The 12,172-nt window shown below is 44.8% G+C and overlaps 1 protein-coding gene across 7 annotated transcripts in view; it reads left to right on the top strand.

The window, feature by feature from the left end:
* The first annotated feature begins 222 nt into the window (after positions 1-222).
* Positions 223-12,172, top strand: part of FRYL (FRY like transcription coactivator) — a 161,567-nt gene continuing 149,617 nt past the window's right edge. For 6 of the 7 annotated variants that reach the window (XM_064710360.1, XM_064710358.1, XM_064710357.1 and 3 more), the window contains exon 1: positions 249-368. The gene's annotated coding sequence lies outside the window, so the exon portion shown is untranslated. Of the gene's footprint in view, positions 369-12,172 lie in introns of all 7 variants that reach the window. The other variant, XM_064710354.1, reaches the window with a different exon arrangement.

The following is a 12,172-nucleotide window of genomic DNA, read 5'->3' as shown; positions in this document are numbered from 1 at the left end:
CTCACCGCCTCGCGATTGGCTGAAGTGTGGAGGGCGGTGCTTTGGAGGCGGGCCGGGCGCTCGGGAGCCAACGGGGAGGGAGCGCGGGGGCAGGGCCTTGTGAGTGCTGCGCGCCTGCCCCAGTGAGCGCCGGGGCCGGGCGGGGCCGCGCGTGCCAATGGGGCGGCGGGGGGGGCGGGAGCGCCGCGCCGGGACGTCGAGGTGCCGGAGGGGAGAGGCGGCGTCGGGATAAAGCCGGCGGGGGATGTCGGTGGTGCGCGTCGCTCGCTGGGTCTCACCGGGGTCGCTCTGAAGTGTGGGGGGGACCGCAGCCGCGCTGAGGTAGGCGGCGGCGCCCGGGGCTGCGGCAGCTTCCACCGGCGGGAGAGGTGAGGCGGCGGCGCAGCCGGGATCCGGTCGTGGCTGATCGGAGGGAGGAGGGGGCGCCTTGCCCCGACGGGAGCGGAGCCCGCGGGTTGTGCTTTGCGGCCCCTGGCGCTGGCCCGGCCCCGGTCCTCGCCGCTTTGTTTACGGTGGGGCGGGGAGGGGAGGGACGGGAGGGAGGGCAGCGTGTGGCCGGGCGGCCCTGCCCGCCGTCGCCGCGGGGGCATGAGTAGGGCGGAGGCGGAGCAGGGGTCGGCGGTGCTGCGTGCGCCCGGCCGTCCCCACCTGAGCTCCGGACCTCCTGCCCCGGGGAGACGGAGCCTGCCCCGATCTCCTCCGCGGCCCGCGCTGTGTCTCCTTCCGCCCCTTCCTCCCCGGCCGCGGCCCCACCCGTGCGTGCCCAGCTCCTCAGCCGGCGGCCCCCGGAGCCTCCGGGCTAGGAGCGGCGCTCGCACGGCCCCGCGGCCCGAGCGTAAAGGGGCGGCCGCCGCCGGGCTGCTCCCGCCCCGCGCCCGCACCCGTCCGGCCGGCTCCGGCCGCCCCCCGGGACAGCGGGGCCGCGCAGCCGCCGGGCAGCCACCGCCGCAGGGGATGGCGGGGCTGGGAGCGGGCCAGGCCGGCCGGGAATGGCGGGACGGAACGGGGAGGGTGGCACGGAGCCGGGCTTTGTTCCCGGCCCCGCCCCGCCTGGGGGTGCCCCGGGGCTCCGGCGGAGAAACGCGCGTCCCGGCTCCTGGTGCGGAGGGCGGCGCGGGCGAGCAGCGACGCCCCCGGCCGCCCGTGCCGCCCTCGGCGCAGCTGGCCCGCTCCCCCGCCTTCGGGGGAAACTTGGGAGACTTGAGCAGCAAACTAGGAGACGTGTGTGCGCTCCGTGTGCAGCGCCTCGCTGATGGAGTTGCTCTGAGGTGCTTTTAGGACCAAGTTTGGCTTCCAGTGTTTTTACAGCCTCAGATCGGCGTGCTTGTATAGCTGTAAGTATTGTAGGGGCTTAATTAGTTTTCCCCTCTTCACTTTTATGTGTGTGTTTCTAGTGTTTTGGTAATGTGATAATTTTTGTTACTCAGTGGGCGGTTCAGTTTGTGTCTTGACCAGAAATCACTGCCTGACGATCAGGGTAGCTCTAGCTGAAACATCCTAAGGATCAGAAGGAAAACAGAAAAAATCCCTGAAAACTCAACAAACCTCAAATATTTTGGTGACCACTTATACTGAGGGAGTTGCAAAAGCAATTTGCTAATATGATCTTGAGGAATAGTAAGGCAACCTGGAGACAAGGCAGCAAGAGTGTAACCTGGACTTCTTTCAGAATTACAAATGGACTCAGAATCTCAAATGGACTCTAGGCAAGAAATATCCTAAACCAGAAAATGAGTCCTTTACTCCTTTGTGCACTGTGTATCTCTGTGCTTCAGACTTCATGGAGTATATGGAGTACTATGAGAAAGGTGATTTGCTGCTTGAGGGTTGGGCAAAGAGTGAAATTAACTGTAGTTTCTTAAGAAGTATTTCCTCACCGTGTCATTTCCTCAGTAGGCTGTTTCAGTCGCTTTGCTTCTGTGTTGCTGCTGTCGTGCTGAGGATATGTGCTGAATACTTCAGAATCTTTGTGGAAGATCGCCCACCGAGTGCTGTAAAACCACCCTGATTCTTATCTTGTGACACTATCTCAGGAAGGAAACAAACCACTGTAAAAATTGTGCTGCAGGTTTAGTAAGTCACGTATTTAAAGATGAGGACAACATTTTCAGTGTCAAAAACTTCCTTTATCTGTGGTTTGTAGAGGTCCTTAGTGGTACTTGATGGTGTTTGTTTCCCGTAGGCAACCAACTTCCCTGGGCAAATTGCTGCTGTGAGTGACTCCTTATTTATATTCCACAACTGATTTGGGTAGTCTGTGCTGACTTCTCTGGAAGTGGTTTCCTTGGAGCAGAGTGGTGGTATGTTGCTTTGGGATGTTGTAGAACATTGTTGCTGAGCTTCATTTCGAAAGAAAAGTTGTTTAATTCTTCTGTGAGGTTAGTTAAGGTAAAGTTGGAAAATTCAACTAATTCTATTTCTGTTTGACTGGCCTAAGTGAACCAAAGCACGGTGATAGCTGGTTTTCATGTAATAGCATAATAGTTTTAAGAAGGGAAGTTTTAGGTTGTAGAGGCTAAGGCAAAAAGTAGAACTGTTCATTTTTCATGTTACTGTATTAACGCTTTGCAGAGTCGTCCTCCTAGCTCAAGAGTGGTCCTCATATGTTTATTTCACTGTGAATGCTTGTCTTTCTAATTGGGGGTGATAAAATTAATTGGTATGCTGAAAGTTTTTGCTAATACAGTTGAGATCATGCTGTCTGTATTTGCTTTTTCTAAGAACTTAAGGAGATTATAATTCCCTTCAGTGGCTATGCATCAAGGAAAACAACTTGGAAAACAGTGTGTTCTGCATCAGGCAGGAGTTGCCTGTTTTATATCTAGCCTTGTATTTAAGGAGGTTTTGTTTTCATTGTCTTGCCAGGTGAAGACTACTTCGTTATTGCATAAAGGACCAAAGGACAAGTTCAGATTTTTTGTCTGAGCTCCTTAAGACATGTGAAGGCAAACTTTTCGCTTCAGTGGACTTGCACAATGCAGAACATGGGTGCATAATGTGCTCCTTCTAGCTTAGAGTGCCATGAGTTTTTAGCAATTTTGCCTACAATTTGCCTTAGTTTGAAAGAAACTATAGGTATTATGCACGTAATGTAGAGGAAGGAGCTACATGCACGTGTGGGCTGTGTGAGTTACTGTGAGAAAAATGAGGATAATATTTCAGGGTTTGTGGCCCTGTACCTGTGGTCACTGGCCTGCCTTACCAGTAGAAAATGTGATGTAGCTTTTCCTCAGTGAGGACGCTGCTGGCCTAGCACACGGCCTGGCTGTGGTTTGCTGCTTTCTGCAGCTTCTCTGTGCTCGCACCCAAACAACTTTCAGCCTTTACAACTCTTGTATCTGTAATAATCCTCCCAGGAATCACAGTGGGCTGGAGAAGTGTTGCAATGTTAGAAGGTTTCAGAATTCAGCATTATTCTTGTCTGGTCTTGCTCTAAATCCTGATGAACTCCAGTAATAGATGCTAGCCAGACTGACTCAGCTAGGGTTGCTTCTGCCTTTCTATATTCTACTAAAAGAGCAGTTCTTTCTGGTATTTAGCTTGCTTGTCCTCAGTGCTCGACAGTTAATTGTCAGAGTGTCTGTGTACTGCCATATAGCTCTGTCTCTTCTAAGATTTCTGTTGTCCTCCCTTTCCTTCCTTCCCCTCCCCCAAATCTATTATAATCCTAATTCCCTCTGACATGAGCACCTCCCAGGAAGAATGACTGAATACAGTCTCAAACAGCAAGTGTCCAATACCATCGCTGGAAGATATCAAAAAGGAAAAAAAATCCCCTTGAGCTAGTTGAACAACAGTGTTTGCTCTGGATATGGCTTCAGTTTTGAGGGATTTTTGTATTTATTATCTCTAGTTTTTCCTAATGATTTGTTTGCATGCAAAAATAGAAGAGGAACAAGTATTAAAAACAAAACCTTTTTGAGTCTGAGGTTCTCTGAAATGTCTATGTATTTGATCTGGTGCAAGGACCTGCTGTCCTGATGCCATTGCTGTAAGCTTTGGGGTTTTATTGGTTTGTTCTTTACGTGGGTATTCTTGTCCTTGTCACCAGAAGCAGCATGAATTGTTTTTTGTGGTTAGTGACAATAGTCAAAGCTGAGCTGCAGGGAATTTGCACAGACCTTGTTACAGAAGGACCTTTCTTCCATCATTCCAGCTGCTGCTTTGGCAGCTGGTCCATACAGGTGTAAGAGAACTTTACATTTCAAGAGCTGGGGCTGGCCTAGCCTGAAATAGCTACAGACAAGAGTGTCTAGCAGTTGGCTTGGGACTATTGACATGCCACTTGAGTGGTGCAGGTGGTCCCTTAGGAATTAGCATGGTGACCTATTTTCTTCTTATTCCCTGTATTCCAGAAAATGGGAGAAGACTCCTGGCTTGGACTTTTTTCTCCCTTCTCTTATTAGATTTTTTTTAAGTGAAGTTACATAAAATGGTCATGATAGTAAAACGAGCTTTGTGTGTTTTGTCAGCTAACTATTGGAAGGCTGCTTCAAAACCAAGTAACTGATACTTGGGGAATATTTGCAATTGTATGTTAAAGCAGTTTGTCAGTGGCAGTTGCCAACATTATTTTTCATCTTAGGTAGCAATTTTTTTCTTTTTAATGTTTGTTTCCCCTTATCTTGAGTGTTTCTAGAGAGCAATAGCATAATTTTGCTAAACCAGATAAACCAGACTCTCTGTTGTTCAGGTGAGATTTCTTGTTCACCTTATCATACTAAAATGCTGTAATTGCCTTCTTCATGTATTAATTAGTCTTTTTAACATGCATTGGCCAGACTTCTATAAAGTGTTCCAGGAGAAGTTTCAATAGGACTTTATAAAGGTTCTTTAATACTCTGATGGGTGTATCTTGCTGGTAAACCTTAGGGATCCTGTTTTCTTTCCACAGTCCTCTCAAGGTTTCTCTCTGTCTTCATAAACTGCAGCTTATAACAAAAGCTGTTACTGCTCAAGTATGTTACATTAAGGGAGGAAGAGAATCTGGAGGTTAAATGCAGCTTTAGTGAGTATCACTTTTGCCAACAGTCCTTGGGGCTGCTGTGGTTTGGGCCCCAGTGGGCATGGCGTTAGTCATGCTTGTGCAGAGAGTGTTCAAGGAGCTCAAAGATGCCCCAGCAGCCTGCCAGTAAGCAGGGAGAGGAGCACAAAATAAAATGGTGTGTGCTAAAAAGATCCTTGGGTTATGGCAAGACCTGCCTTGCCATATGCAATCCCATTTGCTTAGCCTTTCACAGACTTCCTGCTGTTGAACTTTCACTGCTGGCTTTTTGTAGTAGTCTCAAGGACAATAATTGTGTAGGTTTTACCAGCCCTATGCAGTTAAGTTTGATTGTTTAGAGTAACTGAATATAATGTTGGATATGTTTATAAAATAAGAGCTGGAGAGAGCATAAAAACTACAAATAGAGATAGTTTTGTTGTACTTGATCCTGAAGATAAGGCTCTAGTAATTCAATGTGGGAGACTATTACGAGATGAAATTTTTTTAAAAGTGAGGGAATATCTATAACATAAGGCTTGAGAATGATCTGATAAAATGAGACCTCAGGAATTTGCATTTGAAATTGATATTGCAAAGAGTGACTTTCTCCGTTGGTGTTGTCCAGTTTTGCAAAATAAAGAGGCATCTTCTTTTGTAAATGCCATGTCCTAAAGAGGACTTGGAACTAAGAGCAGACCTAGACAAAGGCTGATTCTCTTTAAAGGCATTAGCGTGGGAAATAGCTGAAGTGTTCCTAGTAATTTTTATCTGTCTTTCATGAGAATAGTCCTTATCAACACCACTTCTGCTCTTGTGCTAAATCAGAAAGAACTGCTTAGGTTGTACTCGTGGCAGCTGGACGTATTGACGTTGACAGAATTTTCATGATTTTTAATTGAACTAATCTAATCTGCCAGTAATGCTGATTATGTTAAAAAATTGCTATAAACAAAAATACTAAGCTTTCTACCTCTGTAGATATCATCCAAAACCAATGTCATCCAAAAAGCTGAAGAGCTACTGCCCTGTGACTGCTGACTGGCCTGGTTCTTCTCTGGGACAGGGTGATGAGTTGTCACTGCTCCCACCTCACATCAGCCCGTAAAGAGAAAGGAGTTGCAAATGAGTGCTCTTATTCTTTGCAAGAGTAACAGCATGTGTAGGTCTCCCTGACATCTTCACTAGGATACGGCAAACCTGGTGCTCTGTTTCTTGACACAGAAATCATGGAGATCTTGCCCCATTCCCTCTGTTTCTTCAGCTGTGAGCCTACCACTGCCACCCTGTTTGAAATTACTTTGGTGGTAGGTGTTGCATATAAAATTGGGGATCAGAGCTGTCTTTTCAGATGGAGTTGATACATGTGTTTGTGTGTATATTTATATGTATTTACAGGCACCTACCTGCAGAATTGATAGGTGAATAGCTAGAGAGGGTGAGAGTGGTGGATAGTAAGTGTAGGAACAGCAAGTGTGGGTAAACAGAAGTACAAAAGAAATAGAACAAGCTTTTGGTGCAGGAAACAGATTTTACCTACACATTCCTTTAACACTTCAGTATAATTTCGGGCCTTTGCTGTAGTAGGGGAGAAATGAACCTTATTTCAAAGTGTTTATGAGCACTTCTTTTCCTGTAAGTCATGAGCAGGCTATGATATTATAGTCTGTAATTCAAAATCTGTAAACAAACCATCAAACACAGATTGTACTTGTATTTTTGTGGTGCTGAGATAAATTGTGTGCAACTGATTTGATCTGGTTGGAAACCCAACCTTGTTTCTCCTGGGAGAATAAAGAAGGTATTGCATTGTATGGCATTCTGTGTTATGCTATAGTGTGAGTTGTTCTCTTGTCTTGCCTTTTTAAATTAAGAATATTTTCAAGTATGTCCTAGTCTCCATAATTTGCAAGTAGCTTTTATTTCATGTTCCCATCAAACCATATCTAGGTAAAACTTAGGTAGTTTAAGGGCATAAAATCTTTGTGACTGTAGCTCAGTGATACAAATATTCCAAGTTTAAGTACTGACATATGTTATGGACACAAGACATTCTGAATGTTGCAGGTGGCTGTTTGAAAACTACTATGTGATTATTATGGGAAGACTAAAATGTAGAGAGAGAGAGATCACTAGGACTTTCTTAACGTTATGTGCCTAGAAACAAGAAGGATAATTCAGCTACTTTAATGTTTGTTATTGTTATGCTGGAGAATGCAGACTGGCCTCATTTGAGCTTTTTTTTTAAAGTGAAAAAGCAAGTTCATATCTCACCCTGTGTAAATATAGACTCTATGAACTCTACAGTTTAAGAAAAAAGAGGAGGTTGAATGGTCTGCAGGTACAACGAAGTCCCCATTCTGATCATTGCAGTTCAAAAGCAGTTAGCACTACTGCTTTTTATGCAGTATTTGTATTCTACTTCCAGAGGCCAGAGATAATTGCACTAGATTGGGATATATCAATTGGAATGTTTTTCTGCAATGGCTTGAGTAGCTAAGAAATCTGCTAACTGGTGTTACATTTGCTGTATTATACATTATTGATGTTCTACTTCATTGTTGTCTGGTCAGCACATTGGAAGAACTACTGATGTTTTATATGTAGGACCTTAGTTTAAGCTCTGTTGAAGATGCTTTGAGGGCAGGAAGTGGGGAAGGCAGCTGCCTGCTTTGTTCGAAGGAGTAAAGTGGTGAGATGTTTTTTTGGTGTGGGTGGAGCAGTGGGGAGTTATTTATTTAATTCATCCAGACCTTGGTACTGAATGTGCATTAAGTTCATGTTGGTTCTTCTTAATGTTATGCCATAACTAACAAAAATTGCCACATTTTTCTTTGTATAGATACAGTAACAGAAGTGGTCAGTGTTCTATAGTTTTTGGAACTTTTAAAAAAAGAGAATGTATTTTGAGCCTTAATAGTCTGTTTAGGGAAGAAATGTTCTACATAAGATGTTAATTTTTTTATCATTCCCTTATTTCAAGTGCTTGAACCCTACTAGATCTCCAAAAGCCGATTGAATAAAAAGGGATTGTTGTCTTTGCTTTGAGATACTTTGAAAAATAGGAATTTGCCAAAAGCAGTTTGAAGGTGTGATGTAAGGTCCTGTTCTTTGGATCTAATTTATTTTGTTTCAGGCTCATTTTTAGTTTAGCTGTGCTTGCAATTTATTTTGTAAAAAGGGAAAAAAGGAGTTTAGTTTCTAAAGCTATTTAGCATTTTTTTGCATTTCTCAGTTGCTGCTTTAGTGGTGGTGTAGGGGTCAGAGTTTAAAGCTTCTGGCCTACACTGCACACTCATTGAAGTTCTCACTTTTCCTGTGGTGAAACTTTGTTAATAGAGATGATGGTGAGCACTGGTGTTCAGATGAATGCAAACACTCCAGACACGCTGTTGTGCTTTACTCTTGAGGGCAGCAGTGCAGCTGAGGAGAGCATGGTTGGTTGTTGCTCTTGGTAAGAGTCTACTGTTTTCCCTTCCAAGCACACATGAAATAAGAAAGCACAGATGATGATAAATTCTAGGAGACATAAGATTAGGCAAGCTGGGGTCTTACTCATTTCTTCTCTTGGAAATACTATACAAACTTAGTTCTAGCTGTTCTCCTGGTGGAAGCAACATTTCTTTAAGTTAGTCTGAACATCTGAATTGCTTACAACCTCTCATGCCAAGAGGAAAGAACTGTGATTTCTTGGTCCTCTGCAGATCACTTGCAGAGAAAGTATTTCTCTGCTGCTGCAGTTTCTTGAAAAGCAGCAGAGAAATACTTTCTCTCAGATTGCTGGTCCAAGTTAATGGTGTAATAGAAGATAGTTAAGGTCACTTTTTGGGGGACCCAAAATGTTTGGTTCTGTACTGCAGCTGAGGAAACACTCCTCTAAACCAACAATCAGAAGGTAGCAGGGGTAAAGGAGCAATCAGGGGGCATTAGCACCTTGGAAAGGTGTAACTGCATCACTGCTTTCTGAAGGCAGTGGGTTCCTTGTCTTGTGGCACTACTAGTAAAGACAATTTTTCTAGAGAATAATCTGAGAAACTGAAAAGGTCTTAGGCCTAGATGGAAATACCCATTCTGCTGTGGTAAAAACACAGCCTGAGTTTTGGCATACTCCTAATACTTTTAAATGAGACTCCAAAAGTGAAAACGTTATGATAAAGAGTCTGTCAACAGGCAGTGTTTGTGGCCCTGGCCCAAACCTGGAGAAGATTTGGGATTCACTTCCTTAGTCCCTTTTCATGCTAAGGAAAAGAGAATTCGAATAACCCATTTTAAGTTTGAGTTATCATGGTCAAATTATTACGCATTTAGCACCAAGCCCTCAAATTTATCTTGCAAATCCTTCTTCACTACAAACAGGAGCATTTTCAATTGAACTTTATCAGTTTGTAAATGGAGAGCTATTTGTAATTCCTGGAAGAAGAAAGTGTTGAACCAGTAAAACATGTGTAGTTCTCAGGTGCAGGTGGTTGGCTATATTCCAAAGATTTGTTATGACTGAGATAGGCAGTTTTTTCTTCTTGTCCCATGAATCCTTTTAGGTGATCTTGATATGTCTTATGAGTGTTATCTCATTTCCATATCAGTTATGTAAAAGCTGAACCTACATTAATTTTGTACCAGTGATCTATGCATCTTCCAGTTGCAATATTTGTATTCAATCAAGTTCTCCCTGCCCAAGCCCCTGAAGGCTTGGTTTTTGCATTAGTGACCCTGTGTCTCTCCTGTTTACAACTTTTGTGGTTCCTCACTCAACTGATTAATTGATCCTCAGTTAATTGTTCAGCAGTGTCGTGGTTTGACCAGGAAGGAGTGGGAATTCTGGGATGCTGTGGTCAAACCAATGGATGTTCTGAGTTTCATACTGACACCTGGTGTAGCCAGTGGGGTTTGGACACACCTCCGAGAATACACAGGGGTTAAAAGCAGGGCACTGCCCTTGGCACTCCCTCTTTGGGACATCGCGGCGACGAGGTCAGATCTCTTCCCCCGTCCAGCCTGGCTGCTGGGCGGGGGAGGGGCGGCCATGCGGTAGGCCCGGGGCCTGGACAGAGATGGGGGTGAGGGGCTTTCAAGGATGGAAGGGTGGAGGAGCCCCAAGAGACATCGGGCAGCCAGCCCCCCCCCCCCAGGAGAGAGAGAGGGCCGGCCCAGGAAGAGAAAAGGGGGGAGAAAAGGGTGCAGCCCGGCCGGCCGCAGCAGCAGCACGTGTGGGAGTATCATCTCGTCCCAGGACAGACAGAGACTGAAAACTTTTAACCCTTTCTTGCATGATTGGGGCCTTGCAAAAATGCTAATCCTCCTCGAAGCTGAATAAGAAGGGAGATAAGAGATGAGATGAGACAAGGACCTGGCCCGAAGAATGTGGAGATGATTGGATGGGGAGAGATGATTTGGAGTGGCCTTTTGGCTGGACTTTTCTTGTGGCTATGGACTCAGTTGTTCCTGTGACACAGACTGCATTTAGGGGGAGGCAGTGCCTCAAAACCAGGAAGGTTCTTCGTGAGGACCCCCCGGCCCCAGGGGGTTGGAAAAATATGGGGGGGACAGATGTCCCAAAAGCAGAGACTGTGCCTTTTTGGAGTGAGACAAGGCATCCTTGAAAGTCAACCCTAAAAGCAGCTCTGGCCATGTCTCAGTGGTGAGAGCACTGGGCATGGAGGGAAGATGTCACAAGCGGAAAAAGGACTTTCCGGGCGGTGCTGAGTGACTTGGAAGCACACGAGGTTTCAGCGTGTTTCCAGGAGAAGCCTATGGAACGAGAAGGACTCCTTTCCTCTTCATGAACTGAAGTTTGAGTATACTAAAGTGTGGGGCCAAGGCTGGGCAGTTGATTTGGGAGAATGTATCGGATTGGGAAAGTCAGGGAGTGGGGAGGAGGAAAGTGGTTTTTTTGTAAGGTTTTCAATTCTTTTCTTCTTTTTCCTTATAGTCTCTCCCTATTTTCCTGTAGTTTAAGTAATAAAGTGTTCTTTATGTTTAAGTTAGAGCCTGTTTTGCTTATTCCTGGTCACATCTCACAGCAGACACCAGGGTGAGGCATTTTCATGGGGGGCACTGGCTCTGTGCCGGACTCAAACCATGACAAGCAGCCACCCAGCCTTGCTGGTTGTGTGGATTGTGGAGTGGAAAAAAAGCTGTTTTTTAGTAAGGAGATGGTTGGTGAAATTGGGAGAATATTGCATGACTACTGTGTTCTTGACAGCTTTTAGTAGCACTCAGTTCATCATGTACCATTTTTAGTTTGTGGTGTTGATTATTGTTACACACTGTTAATATACTTAAAACTTTTACAGGAAGCAAAAGAACGAAGTTGTTACTAAAAATCTTCTGTTGATACACAGTGTGCTGAGCATCAGTAAAGAAATGGAGTAGATTTGAATAAAAGGAGCCTGGGAAACTTCATTCTCCCTTTTTATTCTTATGACATCCAGTTTTATGAAGTAATTAGCTTAAAAGTGTCTTCTGTCATATTCAGGTGCTCTCCAGCTCTTCTTTTTGCTATTTCTGATGTCAGTCACCAGTATCACTTACTTGGGAGGATAGCAAGCCATAAGCTCAGTATAGTGTAGTAGTGCATGCTGTTGCTGAGGAAAAGGTTGGGAGAGCAAGGGAACTGGTCAGCCACTGGAAGTCTTTCTTTCTGGTATCATTTTCCCATGCTGTAGTGGAAAAAAAAGTGTAATTGGTCTGTAACAGGGAAGTCTTTTATAAAGTCAATATGTTGTATAATAAATGTAGTTTATAGTTAACATTGTTAACTACAGTTAACATTTATAGTTAACAATGTTGTTTTCTTGTTTTCATACCTCCTGTATGAGGAGGGGTGGTGTTAGCTGACCAGAGGACCAGAGCTCACCAGGGGTGGTGTTATCTCAGGAGTGCTTGTGACAGTAGGTTACTTAGCTCTAGAAAAAGCTGAGGTTATGGGTAAGCCACACGTTTGGGTGACCATAGTGCCATTGTGTAAATGTTTTCCCCTAAACTTCAAGCTTCTTGTAATTTTTCAAATGATGTCATAAAAACTGATATAGTTCCTTTCTGCCTTTATTCTACCAGTGTAAAAGCCAACAGTGTATTGAAGCCTGGTTAGGGTTTGTAGTGTGGAAACACCACTTCTAGCAGATGGGCTAAAACTATTACTATCTCTTTTTGTCTTTGGAAGTATCATCTTAATAATTTTTTTTGGGC

This window comes from Zonotrichia leucophrys, chromosome 4 (assembly GCF_028769735.1).
Source record: "Zonotrichia leucophrys gambelii isolate GWCS_2022_RI chromosome 4, RI_Zleu_2.0, whole genome shotgun sequence".
Lineage (NCBI taxonomy): Eukaryota > Metazoa > Chordata > Aves > Passeriformes > Passerellidae > Zonotrichia > Zonotrichia leucophrys.
This window is presented reverse-complemented; position numbering and strand designations above follow the sequence as displayed.